This window comes from Bactrocera latifrons, unplaced genomic scaffold (genome assembly GCF_001853355.1).
Source record: "Bactrocera latifrons isolate USDA-ARS-PBARC rearing strain unplaced genomic scaffold, ASM185335v1 scaffold_98, whole genome shotgun sequence".
Classification (NCBI taxonomy): Eukaryota; Metazoa; Arthropoda; class Insecta; order Diptera; family Tephritidae; genus Bactrocera; species Bactrocera latifrons.
Window position 1 is genome coordinate 736,113 of NW_017537689.1, and position 17,610 is coordinate 753,722.

The 17,610-nt window shown below is 34.1% G+C and overlaps 1 protein-coding gene across 2 annotated transcripts in view; it reads right to left on the reverse strand.

Annotated features, from left to right (window-relative positions):
• Positions 1-17,610, reverse strand: part of LOC108977950 (low-density lipoprotein receptor-related protein 2) — a 406,886-nt gene that overhangs the window by 329,340 nt on the left and 59,936 nt on the right. The window lies entirely within an intron of this gene.

Below are 17,610 nucleotides of genomic sequence, written 5' to 3' on the forward strand. Positions count from 1 at the left end.
GAAATTAGGGAATTCGAACTATCTCAAGTGTTTGAAATTGAAGACCATTTGAATTTTTACTTATTAGTATTTTTCCAAGACATTTTCTTCAACTTAAAGGCTTCGTTTAAAATAAAATAATGGCAAATAAATATGTTTTAAATACGAGAAAATCTTTCATTTTGCCTTTTACTCAATAAATGAAAGAAGCTAACATAATATTGCAAAAAACTCCGGAATTACGAAATTTTCGGTACCCCGATTTTGAAAAATTTTATTTTTTATTTGCAAAAAAGTCACAAAAATTGTAGTTTTGCAGTTTGTACAAAAAGAAAAAATATTGTAGAAAACATCGCAAAAAATTCGAGTCCCAAAATTTTCGAGATCCCGAGTTCTGAAAAATTTTTAATAATTAGCAAAAGCATCACAAAAGAGTAAACAAAATGTTTATATACTATTATCGAATGGCGAAATTTTCGAGATCCCGTTTTTAAAAAAAAAAAAATCTCAATCTACATCAAATACAAAATATTTAAGACAATTTCCCGACTTAAAGCTATTTTATGTGTATGGAACTGAAGACAATTTAAAATAGTAAAAATTGCCTTTCTTCAGTAACTTCGGTAGCTTAGAAACATAAAAATAGGGAATTTCTGCTTTTGTTGTTGTTAGCTTATATGCTTATAGTTTTCTAAAACACAAATCTCAAAAATTTCGGGATACCGCTTCTCTTAAACAGGTAAATTTTAAAAATATATTTCATTTTCCTACCAAAATAAAGTCTATATTATTGAAAGCAGCCCATTGTAATTATCAAAGTGGCAGAAGCACACTAAAAATGAGATGTAATTGCTAGAAATATATGAAAAAAAATTTACTGTCAATAATTTATAAATTTGCATACATCTGCGTATATATTTCATCTAATGAATTTTACATTGAAATCGCATTATCCACACATCACTCAAACTTTCGTTGCGCCATCCGGCAAGGCGCTCAATTACTTATGAGAAATTTAAATTTCATACAATAAAATCTAATAAATCATAACTGTCCGTATTGAGTGCCTTCTCCAACGAGATTAACCGCCAACAATTCGCCTCGCTTACATTGACTTATGAGCAACATAACGCACAACTCAAACGCTAAGCCAGGCACACTTGAGCAATCTGCCAGGCTTCTCACCTACACACAACTTTTGTTTACCATGGCGTATGAGCAACATTCGCACCCAAGATGGCATGTGCGCCTTTGGAGTTGTGTAAAAGTTTCGGCGGAAAATATGCAACATAATAATAATAATAATATATTATAACGGCATCAGCAAGAAATATCGAAACAAAATGGTAAAGCTGCGACGGAGCATAATGGGAAACGAATACTCGAAAATAAATGTGTGACAGAGAGAGGGAAGCAGAAGTATTCGAGTGCTGGCAGTGTGGGTGAGTACAAAACTTTTTGACGGTTTATGCTTGTGGCAGCATCGCTAAGCTGAAGTATCACACTGTATGAGCATATACTGTAGACATACAACAGGGAATGCAGAAAAAATAACAAAAAATCCACGAAACTACAAATTCAATTCAAAAGCGATTTTTCGCTTGCAGCTGCAAATCCAAAGAAAGCTCCCAGAAAGCTTGTATAAATTTCCACACTTGGTAAGAAGGGTTTTAGCCTGTGTGTAGCGCCTGTGGATATGTTATAGATAAATCAAAAAATTTCAAGCGTATAAAAGAACATAACAAATTGAAAATAGCGGAAGCAGCAAAGCAGAAACAGGAAAAAAATTACAACAAAAAAATATTTGTTGAAAAATTATACGCCACAAAGAATGAAGGCACGCAAATATATGAGGAGCATATTTTCTGCAGACATAACGCAGAAATGAGCGGAAGCTTGACAGGGTATTTATGCAAAGAGGCAAGATCTTAGAAGAAGAAACATAGCAGCGGCGGAAAATATTGTCGTAGCCGGGAAAATCCACAAACAAGCTGTTGCCATTTGAAGTGGCTTTAGGGCGCCAAAAATATTTACATAACCACACATTTACATATAGGAAGTTCTCATACAAAGTATAAATATATATATGTATTTGTGGATATGAGGAGCAGCAACAAGTGGAGCGTATCGGATAGCAAAGAAAATTTATTAGTTGGGCTCAGCTTTGTTTGAGAATCTTAAGTACAGTAAAGTACCAAGCTCGCAGCTGTTGTTATAAATAGCGAAATGGTGTGGTAAATCTACACGAATACGGGTTTTGAGAAAAATTTGCTAGAAGAAAAAAAAAAAATAATTAAAATAGTACAAAACAAAAATAATACAAATATGCAAAAAAATAACAAAAATAAAGAAAGTATATATAAATAAATTTTTTTTTTTGCGTGTAATACGAAAGCGTCCGGTGTAAATTTGTTTTAAGATGAAAATTTGAAAGAATTCCAATAACCAAGAACAGAATCCAGCGTCGTACCGTCGGCGGCTGAGGATAATTTCTTTTTATTTGTCATACGCATTCACTGATCCATGACGCATAATTTCCCAAAAAAACATTTTTTTGTTGTGTTTTTTTTTTGTTTTTGTTGTTTGTTTTTTTTGTTTTTTGGTGTGAACTAAATTACGGACAACTTTCGCGCACGTGTATTTTCGTGCAAAACAAGAAGAGCTGCCTGCGGGTTATTATTTTTCGTGAACCTAACACCGTCTGATAACAATCTGCAGTGGGTTTACTTGCAGCTATAAGTGAGTAGACACAAATTACCGCAAGCGATACAATAAGCACCTGGCTTAATCAAACACACTCGAATGAAATGAACCAAAATAATATCAAGCAAAGTGGTGTATGAATTACACTGTGAATAAAATGTGTGACAATTTCACCACAGTGTAGAGTGGTTTCAAGAATACTAGTGCCACACAAATTTGTTTCAATAAGAAACTTTAAATTGTAAGTGAAATCAACTTACGCAAATAATGCTAAAAAAAAAAACAGAAACTCACCACTTTAGATGAGTGTCAGACTAGTGACAACTAAGCAAGTAAGTATGAAATATGAAGACATGGAAATTAATCTATGAGATGTATATAACAACTTTTATGTTCACCACATCGGTAGTCGAAACTTTAGAGGACAATAAACGACTACCCGTAAACTAAAATCTTCAAATAAGAATAAATTCAGTAAATACTGACAGGAAACAGAAACTCACCACGCTAAGATTTGAGGTCTCAAACTGATGACAAATAAGCTGAGAGGAGTTAACAAATTTATATTCTCCTTATCAGTGGTGAATTTTATACTTTCAGAAAAAATTACCAGCTTGGTAGCATAAGTGATTAAAATTTAGTATAAAAAACTATCAAAACAACAGACACTCACCAATCTACGGTTACTTTCAGGATTGCAACAAATAAAGTATTGCGGTCTTAATTGAAAAAACTTCTACGAAGTGGTGAATAAAAAATTTCTACCTCAGTGGTGAATTTCATGCATCCCACATGAAACTAGTAACTTGCTAGCATGAATCACCACAAATTTAGAGAATAATCTTTGAGGTGAATAAAATATCTGTGGTGAATTTTAAATATTCGGCAAAAGCTAGAATGCCTTTGAAGTTGTGCAAAAATATGTTGATAGACTCAGAATAGTAGTTATTTATCGGTTAAAAACTTAACAACACCTTATATATATATATATATATATTCATATATATCTATCCATATAGTTCTGCAACATAATTTTTTTCAGTGTTCTATCATAATGATTTATGACACGTGTACAAGTAGTTTTATTTATTTATGAAAATAGACAACACTTAAGGCAATAACATATAGCATAACACCTTCTTTAACGTGAAAACGAGGAACTGATCTAAAACAGAAAATGACCTAAAGTGTGTTGATTGAATAAAGTAGATGTCAAAGTAAAGGTGGCGAGGTCGTTGATGAAAAAGTAGACAAAATATGATTGCATGTCAATAATGAGTTGTGATATTATGGTTGTGAGAAGTTGCGATTAAAAAAAAAAAAAAAAACAAAGAAAGATAACAGCAAATAAGAAATAAGAATTTTGTAGAAATCGGATTTTTTTTAATAAAAAAATTTTTGTTTTGTGCAATATTGTTTGTGAACATGAGCATATACTTAATAGAAAAAAATGTATAAAAAGTTCCCCCTAACATATTTTGTGTATATGCGATTTTAAAAATGAAGCACGGCTGAGTACTGTTGACCACCCGTTGTGTCTAACAAATTGTTACAAGATTAGCTCCAGCAATAGGCCTTTCGAACTTTCCCACCATGCTTTTAATTACGGTTATAAAATGAAAAAGCACGGGAACATGGAGTAAAATAGCTTTTTTCTTAAGTGCTTTCGCGCGATTAACTTGTTAGCTGTAAGAGGAATACAAAATTTAGGAGATATCCGCATGTGGGTTGAAAAAGAGCGACAGATAGTAGCAGAGCAAAACTTTTGTTTTTTGGTATATTCCAATTATACGAGTACTTAAAAGTAAATGTAACCTAAGTGAAATTTTTTGAAATTTTAATTTTTTTGAGATAACTGTATAAACAAAAATTTCATTAAACTTGATGTTTTGGTAAATAAGCAAAAATATTTTCAAATATTATATTATTGAGAAATTCCAAAAGAAATTTGTTCATGTTCAAGAGCAATGAAAAAAGTCGCAGTTTCAAGTTCAAGCAGAGTTTTCAAAGATCACAAGTAAAAATCTCTTTTTGGTTGTAAATTTAAGCTTTCGAACATAACCACAAAAACAGCAACAAGCATTGTAAACGCCGGGTAAATTTGCTTTTGTGGTTTTACCTTTCTTTTCATCACAAAACATACACTTTTGGGATTAACTGAAGCAACTTAATTACCGATTATAACTGGAATACTAAAAGTTCATTACAAAAGGTAATAAGAAAACTCAAATCGGCTTACAGAAGCAAGCTACAAATTGCAGAAAAAATAAAATGCCAACTAAAACCTGTAACAAAACAGACAAGATCACAAAAACAAACAAATAAAAACACGAAATAGAGTCACATAAAAATATCGAGGCACCAAAAGAACAAGGGCAAACGGAGAACAACAAAAGCAACAAACTAAAAAAAGCCGCCAAAAATGGGTGAAAGAAGTATTAAAACTGTAACCAAAATAAACTTCACCTATTAACACACTTTCGCAGCTGTTTATGAGCTGGACAAACCCACACACACACAAACCCACATATACACATGCATGTATGTAGAAAAGGCAAACAAGCAGCATGACACAAAACGAAAGAAGCAACTATGCACATTTAACCCAAATTTTGCGCAGCGCCAATGGGAACAGACAGACTGCGCGGAGTGCCAAGTGGACCGGGGGTAGCGTCGGTCAAATGCACGCTGTAAGCGGAACAGCATGAGAAAGCAAACACAAAGCAAAACAACAACGGAAAAAGTGGTCAAACACAGACGTTGGTGACTTTGGCTGCAAAACTGCCAGCAAGCAAAGTAAAAAGCGCTCGAAAGCCGCAAAAGCAAAAAATATAAATAAAAAAAAAAACATTTTTTTACAACGCATAAAAAACTGCGGAAGCAAAACTGGTCAAATAGCAAAACACCGTCGAAAAAAGGCAATTGCATAAAAAATTTAGAAAAAGCATGCAAATCAAAGACAAAAACAAAACACCCAGCAATTGCTAAAAGTAACGGCAATTAAAAGGGTTGCAATCGCTGCGACAATAACTGAAATTACAAACCGCGTTGCGCGAGTTTTTTAAACTAAATTCGCCACTTGGCATGTGGTTGCCGGCGCCGGTTGCCCGTGGGAATGTGGGGGTGTGCGCGTGTGCTGGAGTATGCCAGAATTGCGTCAACTAGCGGTTTCGAGGTTCTCGAAAATGAAATGAAATTCGGTAAAACCAATGTGACGGCGGTTTAAATTTTGCCAATAGAAGAGAACACTTATTTGAAAATATATGTATTTGTGTAGGTGTATATATACGTATGCGACATTCTTGACTTGCCAGTTATTGAATAAATGGTGGTTTGGTGTTTGGGAATGTGGCCATAGGAACTAACAAGTGTGAAAAGCGCTGAGAGCGCTGAACCTCATTTTACGAGAAGAGATAGTAGTTAAACACTTAAAGACTGCTTTACCACTGAAGTACTTTGGATATTTTTTTTCTATTGGAATTCGTGTTACATTTTGTGATTATTAAGAAAGAGAAAGCTTTACCGAATATTGTCATGTGTATATTTGGCGAAAGAATTTTGCCTAATTCTATTCAAAAGAATAGTTTTATCAAAATTAAATAGGCATAAAAGAACCAGACTAGGCGACGTAAATATTTGAGGTAAAACTATAATGAGGTTTGATTCAGTCGCTACCGTTACGTCATCATTGTAGTCGATATTATTGGAAATGTGCTGAAACTAACACGGTTATCACGCGTTCAAAAAACGGCTTTCAGCGGCTTCTCTGGTGCTCTGCAGACTAGACCAACAATAGCATTAAATGCAATTTTACACCCATGCATTGCTCCGACTTGAACTTTAGGGCTCTGGGCAGCTGGGTGTACGAAAAATATATGTGATTTCCGATTCAGGACACGCTGAAATTCCTTCCAACTTCAACTGCATACCTGAAAACTTGGATCAAATCGTCGCAAAGGGTACTCGAGGCCTTTTGGGACTTTTCACGTTAGCCAGGAGGGTGAGTTTTCTGTAAGGTGCTCTCCGTCAATCTCAGCGTTAGGTAACCGGACCGCCGTGGTGTTTTTTTTAAGCAGAAGACTACTACTAAGGTAGTAGACGTAATGCTATGAATGCCGTCTTAGTTCAGGGAGGTGGGCATACACCAAGAAAGCAGACCGGCAACACAAGTGCTGAGCTTGCTATCTGAGTGCTCAAAACCAGTCCAGGAGCATCTGTTACAATAACTTACTTCAAAATAAGACTTATTTGGGTGACTGGTCATAGCGAAATCACAAATCGATCAGCTAGCAAGAGGAGTCACCCTTGCCCCTTTCACATCGTAATGGGACCTACTGCGCTGACATTTTGCGTTTTAACACTAGGCTAAAGGATATCGCGCTTAGCAGGTGCATGCAACGACTCGCCTCTGTGCAACTGCGAGATCTTTTGAGCAAGAGTTGAGTGCAGGAGATCTACTGAACTACTTGGCAGGAGCAAAGCCTATCTTACCACAATCGTAACAGTGCTTACTGAACATTATCGATTCATGCGGTAAGGCTAAAAATTTTGTCGCGAGTTGGAAATATCCAGACTGTGGTTGAAATCTCGGCAGTCTTGATTTCGGAAAAACTGGAGACATAGCCGAAACTGATATAAATAGTATCAGAAAATGTTTGATAAGCTGAAAATGCTTTGTTGATTTGTGAGGGAGAAATTTCAGATAGTTTTGGTTGTTCTTAGTGCATATATACAGTGACACCGCCTAATTTTATACTATTTATTATCATATTAATTAAATATTTGCAGATTCGAGATCATTTAAATTCAATATAAGCATCCATACATGCATAAATGTGATACGCCTACAAAGTTTTTTAAAGATTTTTTTGTTTTTTTTCTTCTTTTCAATCACAAATTTCTCGCTTTACTTTCTTTTCATTTTGCGCATTATTCGCTTTGTGAACTTAACGCCTTATTAAACAAAGGCATACCACAAATTTACGTTTAAATATCAGCAAAATAAGCAACGAAACTCAATGCCATAAAGCGAAAAGCAAACAAAGCAAACATACATATCTGCAGGCATACAAACAAACAAACATAACTACTTATATATATGTATTTATATAGCAAAGTAAACACAAAGGAAAGAAAGCACAACTCAACACTTGAGCGCGTAACTAAATTCTTGAAAATCTAATTATAACACAACCGCTTAATGCTGCCATTTCCTCACGCACTTCCTGCCTTCCTGATTTTCTACCTTCCTACCTTCCTGCCAGCAACCCACAAACGCCTTCCACAGCTTTTCCACACAACTACTTCCTTTTATTATTATATACTTATTATTCGTGACTGTATGTGTGTGTTTGTGTATGGGTGTGTATGCATATTATATTTATATATAGAAACTCATTTCCGCTGACTTTGCGGTGGCAGGTTGCTGGCAGGTGAGTTGGCAAATTCACACCACGTCACATTTGTTACATCGACTCAATGTATGAGTGTGTGTACGTGTGTGTGATTCTATTTTTGGCAAATTCAATAATTTACAATGGTTTATTAAATTACAGATTTATATTTGCTGGTGTGTGTGTGTTTAGCATATTTAATTACCTCACAGGATGTCAAAGCAAATAAGAATCCACACACACACACACACACACACACACACTCAAACAAATAATCAGTTTCCCATAAATAACGGTGATTTTGTGCTTTTCTGCTCTATTCCTGCGCCTCAGCTTTTCAATTTCCTCAGCTCTTAGTCACATATACCGTTACATGGTGTTGCTCTTCACCTGCAGGCGCTTGCATTCAATTTCATTTCGCTTAACAAGCGTATAAATAGGCAAAAATTAATGAAATTCCAGCTTATTTGTACACAAAATAAATAACGGTGTTATAGCGAGCAGAAAAGGTACAAAAGCTACAAGTATACATATACACACATAACGGTAAATACAATGCCTGCATTTCGCAGTCAAAGGCGAAGAGGTCACATTCCCTGCTGACCCTCGCTGGGTCTGTGCAACAAAAAGTCAACCTTGAATTCTCACACCACTGCGCCATTCTCTACTACACTTTCACAGCTATGCTCGGCGCTGCCGCATAACTGCAAGGTACACACCTTTTGTCTTTTGCTCCGGTTATTATCTCATGTTTCACTTTCGTTTTAATTGTTTGCTTATCGCCGTTTGTTGTTTGTCCTTGCTCTTTTGCACGTCATTTTTCAACCTCAGTTCACCGGCTACTTAATGGCGCTTCCTCTTCCTTCCTTCCTTTCGTCTTTTCTTTTAATATGCTATCGCTCTGTTTTATTGTGTTGTTATTGTTCTTTAGTTGTTATTTAAACATTGGCTTTAAGCCTATTATTTGCTATCTGTACTCTCATAAATCATGCTTTTATATCGAACCAGAAAAAGGCAAGCTTTGTGAAACTTAGCAGAAAATAATATGACGGCACAGTGCTGCCAATTGAAAGTAGAGCTTGCATATTATTATAATGCAAATGACGGAACAAAATCTAAATTCTAAGAAATTTTCTCGAAAATTATTTCAAAATATTTATATTCTTTAATATTATGATATTTCTGCTTGAGTTAACACTGATGAGGTAGCACTTGAAGCATTTAAGTTGATACTTAAACCTTTCGGGAATTATGAGGACTTATTTAGTTTAAGAAGGTGCATTTGTCTTTATCAAATTCGGCATAATTTATTATCCAAAGCAACGGTAATCGCCAAAGTAATAATTCAGATGGGACCACTATAAAATATAGCTGTTATACAACCTGGCTGATCCAAATCAGGTCCCTGTATGGAAAACTTTTTTACTTGACGAAATATTTTCGCGAAATTCAGCAAGAGTATTATTCAAGAAAACGATATTATCTGCCAAGAAATTGTTCAGATCGAACCAGTGGAATACATAGCTGTCATACAAATTGACCGATAAAAATCAAGTTTTTGTATGGAAACTTTTTATTTTTAAAACTAATAAACCTTTTTTTATCATTCGTATTAGTGGAAACTTTAGAGCAAGAAAAGAATATGCCTAAATTCTACAACTTCGTGTACTTGGAATCAAATTACAACCCATTGCAGACGAAGAGCTCGAGTTGATGGGAAAATCGAGAGTGAACCTTGCGCAGTTTCGTTCTGTATACTGCAGCAGTTTAAACTCCTACTTGTCCAGAATCACCCCGGACATATATGCAACGCACGCATGCATCCGCATTACACTAATCACCTCTTTGCATGCCCAGCCAACCCTAAGCATGGTCCGAGCCCGTCGAAACAGCCCGTTTTCTGAGCCTACAGTTGAAAGACCTCGATGTCAAACTATCTCATCCTTAGCTTTTATCAAAAATATATTTTTATAGTATGCACGATTACTTTCAGCGAACTGTGTCAACTTTTATAATAAACGAACTTTTTCTCTGATACGAATATGATCGTAAAGTATTCGGTTATTTCGTAATAAAGTGGGACTGGTATCAGCAAAAATCGAAAAGCTTATCGTGTGCCGGAGTTGATAAAATGTACTACGTCGGGTAGATTGCATGCTTCAAAATATCACATACCTCATTTAAATATTAAATTTTTTTCTACTGATAAAGGTTAATACAAAAAAAAAATTTTTTTTTATAACCCACGGATCGGTTACCATATTCTATAGCAGGGATATGCGGTAGTCCAAGGGCATTATTTTGTCTGACACGATCCAACTCTGAGTTATTGTTCTGATGTTGACGATGTTCTCGGTTCAAAAGGCGGAAATTGTGTCTTTAAGTTAAAATAATGTGATTCACATAAAGGTCTCTATATAACTATGAAACATTAATAGTTTTTTTTTTATTTTTTTATTTTTTATTTATGAGTTCATTTTTTCGACAATGAATAGCAACTGACCTAAACATTCAGAAGTATTGAATTCCAACCTACAAAATCAATCCAGCTTGCACCACTGTCCATCACTCATGCTCTCGAGCGCTCGTTCATCAAGCAACTGTCCAGCTATCAGTTCACCTGTGCGATTGTTTGTTTACTTTTTAGCGGATTATTGTGTACGTATGATCGGGAGTGCGAGTTTGGCCATCTTATGTGTGCGTCTACCCTTTTGGGTGTCCATTCAGCGGCTACATGTCAGTCAAGTCTGGCTGTCCGTCCAACACATGCCTGCGAAGCCTTCATTCATTTATTTATGCTCACATGTAGTTGTTGTTGTTGCAGGGTTCAGTGTTTCRTTGATATGTCGGGGCATAATTTGTTAGTGGCCCCGCCTTGATAGTTAACTGATATCTGCCAACATGTGTGAGTGTGTGCATGTGCGTATGTGTATGTATGAGCAACTTGTTCTCTTGTTGACCCCAGTGTTCTGTGTTTTTCTGCTGCAAATGTAATGTGATCTCTGGCGTACACGACCGATGTCAGCCTTCAACATTTATCTCGCATTTGCCTTTGTTTATTTGCTTGTAAAATTTGCATTGCGCTGTGTGTGTGTGTTTTGTGTTTTTATTTTGTATTTTTTGAGCTTGTTGTCTTACTCATCCTTTTTGCTTTGGCTTCGTTTTATTTTATTTATTTATTTTTTATTTTTTTGTTGTTTTTTGTATTATTTCTGCCTTTAGCCGCTTTGTGGTTGCATTCACTTTCTTCAAGCCCAGAACTTGACCTGTGTCAGCATGAATTGAATTGCTTTGTATAATTATTTATATACAAGCAGATAAATATATATACCCTATATATATACTATATATTTCCTCAACTTACCGCCGCTGCTGGCTCGGTTATCGGATTTGCGGCTATACTCGCACTCGTTTGCTTATTTCTCGGCAACGTTCAGTTTTTTCTCTTTACGGTCGCTTTGCCGCTACCAATTTCCTGTTCTCTCCGCACAGCTTCCTTCGAGACCTTCGCTCACATTTGTTCCACATCAATTTCCATAAAGTTTAACGCATTAAACTTCAACACCCGCACGAAGGCTGCTGCCCACTTCCTACTTCCTCCAACGAGCTACATTATAGTCGGCTCTTTGTTGTTGTTTTGCTGCATTCGTCCGGAATTTTCGACAAGTTTTTGCTTATTTACTTTTACTATCGTTTACGTGTATCTGTTTACATAGCTCTAGCTTGGGTCTTGAATGCTTTCTAGCCTACTTTTAGGGTTTCATATTCACAGGCTCACTGTGCGGCATTCTTATTGTGGTCACATATTCCTAGCACACACACTCGAACCGATTCATTTTCATTTGCTAACGACTAATATGGCAAATATAAATTCCTGCACACGTACGACCCAACGTAGCACGCACACAGGCGCACAGGCATTTGTACGCAAAAAAGTTGTGTTTGCTTACTTATCGGTTGCCTGCCTTCACATGCACGCACAGCTGCCCAGCTGCCGCTTTCTATTTGAGGTGATTTTCAGATTTCAATGTAATTTGTTGAAAATTCACAAACAAATTGCTTTGACTATCTGACATATTGATAAGCCTTTAAAGCGGAGGGATTACAATTTTTTTTGCGCACATGTCTCTAATATATTTACGCCGGTCCGGGGATATCCTCTCTAATGTGTAAATAACTTTTGTATGGTCAAAAGAAAATATGTATATATATTTTTTTGGTAATTTAGGGTCACACACATTTCCAGTTTTCGTATATTTGTATACAAAAAGGGCTTGTTTGCTTAAATCATTGCTCAAAAAATAAAAAAAATATATAAATAAATTACAAGCTCGCACTTTTTGCTTAAAAAGATATAACTAACATATATACTTACATAGCTGACATGCCTTTATTTGCTGTTAGGGGTCACTAGTTGACTCGGGTTGCGCTTACCCTTACCCTCATCGCTTATAGCGGGGTTAAATGCTTAGCAATCACTCAAGCAAAAAAGGAAAGTAAAAATTTTCAGATGAAAACAAACAAAGTGGTGAATGAAATGTCGAAGGTATTTGCGAATTTACGTGTGTGCTAAATTGATTATTTATAAACTATATGTGCGAAATATATTGAAGTGATGTGAAAGCTATTTACTTAGAGGAGATTGAAATTCGGATGAAAATCAAGGTAAAGTTCAAATAGTGATTGTATAGATTTTTCTCGAAACTTGAAAAAATTCACAGAATATTTGAATTTCGTTTCTACAATCAGGACATCATTTCTCAGTTTCTGTCAAATTGCAGATTTTTGCTTGAAATGGAGCTGGATTAAATGAAATAAATTTCTGAAACTGAGTTTTGAGTGGAATTCATCTTCATGAATCGACAGTAGGAATTTCCTTTCCAAAGAATTTTTTCTCTCTAATATTTGAACTATTTTTTACCAAGCGCCTGTGTTAATTTTGCAAATTTTGAGAAAAGCTCATTAAAGGATTTTTCTTCGAAAATCCTCTAGATCAAAAGAAATAAAAATCGAAAAGAAATATTATTTTATTCTTCTTTCAAGTTTCCAATTTTAAATGGAAAAAAGTTGTTTGTATTTTTGGTACCGATTTATCATTCTAAGCCAAAGGAGCTTTCTATCAAAAGGTGAAATCGGGATAGATCCTACAGCAGACTTCTAGAATAGATAAGGTTTGAATTGTTGTCAAAGTTGTATGGAAGAAGGTTAAGTGTAAACATCAAGGCACTTTCTTCTTTCTTTTTCAACAGATTTCTGTATCATCCAAAGGCATCCCATTTAATCTAACCTACAAACACTGATGTCAGAAAACTACAGTGTTGAGATGTCTCAAGAATTTTTAAGACTAATTTCGAGATATTTAAGTGAACTCTTCTGTTCATAGAAGCTAGTAGCTCAAGGGAACTTCTGAAATTCTTTTCGAAGTTATTAAATTTAATATCTGTATGAAAAATATGTTCACATTTTGGCACTACAGTTGTTGAGATGATATTCTTTTTTCCTGCATCGCACATTTATAATTTCTTCACCCTACAAGGCTTATATAATACATATATTATCGTTATGGGTTCAATGAAGATCAACCGAAAAGTAAACAATCTTTAATAAAATACTCATACAGGCTATATTATATAATCAAAATATTGAAAATTATTCCACGAACAAAAGCAATTCTTATAAATAATAGCGTGCTTTAAGAACATAAAATTTCTTCACAAGAACTAGGACTTTGACAATCTGTCTGAAACCTCTCTCATAGCCATTAATTATGATAGCTCTTAGAAGAAGCTCATTGCTTCGGTGGTATCTTTAATTCAGGTAAAATAAGTAGGAAACACGATTTATTACTAAAAGTGTCAAAACCCACCACTAACAGATTTACGAAACTCATTATTTTAAATGACCGAGCCTTTAGAGGATTAGCTTAGCTGGATGCAAGTCATTTGAATCGATTAAAAACTCACAATTTTTCTGTGAAAGTTGATATTATTGAGCAAATTCTTATTGAGTCAACATTAAGCAGATCTGCACAAAAGTACGAAAACCAAAAATAACAAAACAAAGTGACTCTAAATTCTTGTATACAATTTATATGCCTCATAAGCAGCTTTGCCTTTGTATCAATAAGAGGAATAAATGGTGGTCAGAATTTTCCAAAGCTTCACTTTAAATGCAAATTAAAGCAAATACAGCAAAATTGGATCATAACTTTCCACAACAAAAGTAAAGAAATTGTAAAATTTAATGAAAACATAAATACAATAGAGCTTTTCTTATCTCGCTGGCATATTTAAAACAACACACAAAATATGTATTTCTCCAAGTAAGCCAAGTTGGAATGTATTCTATTGAATTTCGCTTTCATTAAATACACCACCGACGATATCAATGTTTATGCCGTGTGACAGCATAAATCGCAAGCTGTCCGAAAGCACAACGAATTCAAGACGCTGGCGAATGCCGTGCAATGATATTGCCTGGCTGCATTTTATTGACACCGCAAATACGGTTTGTAAGCACCTACGAGTATAATAGCAGATTTATTGATTTAAGGAAATGACTATTAAAAATTTAATGCAGGAAATAAGTACACAAGAGACGCAATAAATATTTATAGCATTGAAGATACGGTGTCTATTTTGAACACGCACACACCGCAGACACTCATGCACAGAAGTCTTTTGAGCATCTTATGCTCCAGTTTTGTGTATGTGTCACGCTGTGGTCAATGCTTTTGTCTTTATGACAATTTTATTTCTTTCTTGGCGATAATTTACACTTCACTTTCCACCATTATCGCCAATCGCCAGCTTGCTTGTTCAAGCGCACAATTGTACTGGTATGTGTGTACGTGTATCGGTGAAAATTTATACTTTATTGCAGCATAAATAGTGCGGAGAATGCATCGGCATTTTTGCATATAAATGCACAGTTAAGAAACACATGAATAATTTTACTTCGTTCCGCGATGACTCAAGGAGTGCGAAGGTGTGCAACTGAGTGATAAAAAATGCTCAAAATGCTTGCAGGTTGTTAGAGCGGTATGAGAATGTGGAAGAATGCTGCCAGTAACTAAGAAAATGGTTGGATTTTGTGTGTTTCTAGGAATGAGAAACCAAACTATGAAATATATTTATATGGCAACCCCATTATTTAATTTTTTTTTCATAAAAGCATTTTACATATTGTGTTTTTGTACCGTTGACAGATTAGATTTTATTTAGAAAATATTTGCTTATAAGAAGTACAAACAAATTTATAAAATATAATTATATGGCAACCCTACATTTTTTTAATTAACGTTATCCTAATTTTTTTTTTTTTTTTTTTTTGTAATAAACGTGTTTTGTTATTTTGTCGACCATCACTAAAAAATTTTAGGAAACATTTTTTGTATATAAAATCCTGCATTTAATTTTAAATGTTTACATGTGGCAGCCTTCTAGAAAAGATATTCAAACTATCGTAGTTTAATTGAGCGGTAAGTATTTTTAAGCATAAAACATACAACAAAACTTATAGATAATATTTTATTTAAGATTAACTCAGCTAATTTTTTTTGATGGCTGGCAACCCTATATTTTTGAACTATCAATGTTTTCTCAATATTATGCAAAATAGTAAAATTATATAATAATGTAAGTATTTTCAATATCAAGTTCTAAGAAAGTGTACACCTGCCATGAAGCAACAATATAATAAGGTGGCAACCCTAATTAAATATGTATCATATGTAGAATGTGCTCTTACCTAATTCTAAAATTTAGTAATTCGGAGCCATCAGCACATTTTGCTCAGAAAAAATGTCGATTAAGTGGCAACTCCAATAAAGACATATGTATGTAYGTATATTTTGGACTTGCTTAACCGACATGCTTTATTTAATTAAAGCTGTTTAGTTAAGCTTTAATTAAACTGCTGAAATATTATTAAAAGTTTCAAAAAAAGTTGTTTTTGTAAAAACTCTTCATTATATCCTTTATAAAACAAAAAAAAATATTTATATTGTATTATAAAACTCTTTCAACACATTTTTAGTTCAACTCTAAGCGCTCTTTTCACTTTATAACGCGTTAATTGCAAATTTTTTTAATAAGTGGCAACCTTGCGCAAAAATTTAATGCGATTAGAAAATAAATTGGTTTTGAGCATATCCAAGGAAAATTAATGTAATTTACGGGCTATCTTAAACTTAATCCAAGATTAAGTGGCAACTCTATACAAATATATATTTGTAAATATTTCTCGGTTTGCTCCCATAAAAATAGTAATTTCAATGAAAGTTTAAGTAGCCCATATATTTTTTACTTTTTATATTTAAAATATATGGCAACCCTGTTTTGTAAAAAGAATCATAAAGCTTCTCTAAAACATAAATATGAAAATAATTAGCAAAATTTAAACGTTTTGAATTATTAACACAATTAATAAAAATTTTAAACAGCAAGATGGCAACCCTGCACAACGATTTCTGTGAAAACAGTATTTGCAAGAATGCTTCCATTGATGTAAATTGCAATAAAATAGTAAACAAATCAAATTCATATACTTTTTAATTTTTGTGTTCAAAATACATATAGTATGTATATGGCAACCCCTGTTTTGAAAAAAATTATACAGCTGCTCTAAAGCATAAATATGAAAATATTTAGCAAAAGTGTTTCGTGCTATTAAAATAATTTGAAAAAAAAAATTATACAGAAAAATGGCACATATTTCGGTGAAAATATTTTATACAAATCTACTTCAACTGGTATAAATTGCAAAAAAGTAGTAAAATATGCAAAAATTTCCTTAAAGTTATTTTTTATTAAAAAATTTTAAAAGAATTTGAAGACTTCGTAGATTTATTTCCAGTTGCAAGCAACAACTTACTAGAAAATATTATTTTTCCACATATTTATTTTTGCTGCACTTCAAATAATTACTTGCGTCAACTCTACAAGGCCAACAACACCATAATTCAATGTGATTTTAATATATTATTTTCAAGCAATGCTTTTAATATCCATTATAACGGTTTATGAGTGGCAATTGACAGCAGAATGCTCAACTGTAGCCAGCGGCAATGATCACAAATAAATACAAATAAACTTTAAATATTAGAGTAACCAAGCACTTGATGCGCATTTAGAAACGAGAGAACAAAACATAATTAAATGTTTTCCGCCCGGAAGCATATCACAAGTAGACGGACACTATGCAATTATAATAGAACAAACTTTAAAGAATAGAGAAAATTATAGTTTGAATATTTTGGTATGAGAAATTGAAACTAATAGCTTCCTGCTTTAGGCCACTGATTAGTATATTTATGTGAGCGTCATTTCTAAGCAATTTCGGGGAGTGTGTTGCATGACAAGCCGAGCGCTGCCGGCGAGAGAAAGTCACAAAGGAAATGTCAGCAATGATTGTAATCTGTGTTAGAGTCACAGCGTCAGAATGCATTAACATGCAAAGAAAGAAGTCGTACAGAATCACTACAAAAATATAACAACAAACACACGCGCCCTAAAAACACACCCTGAAAGGTGTT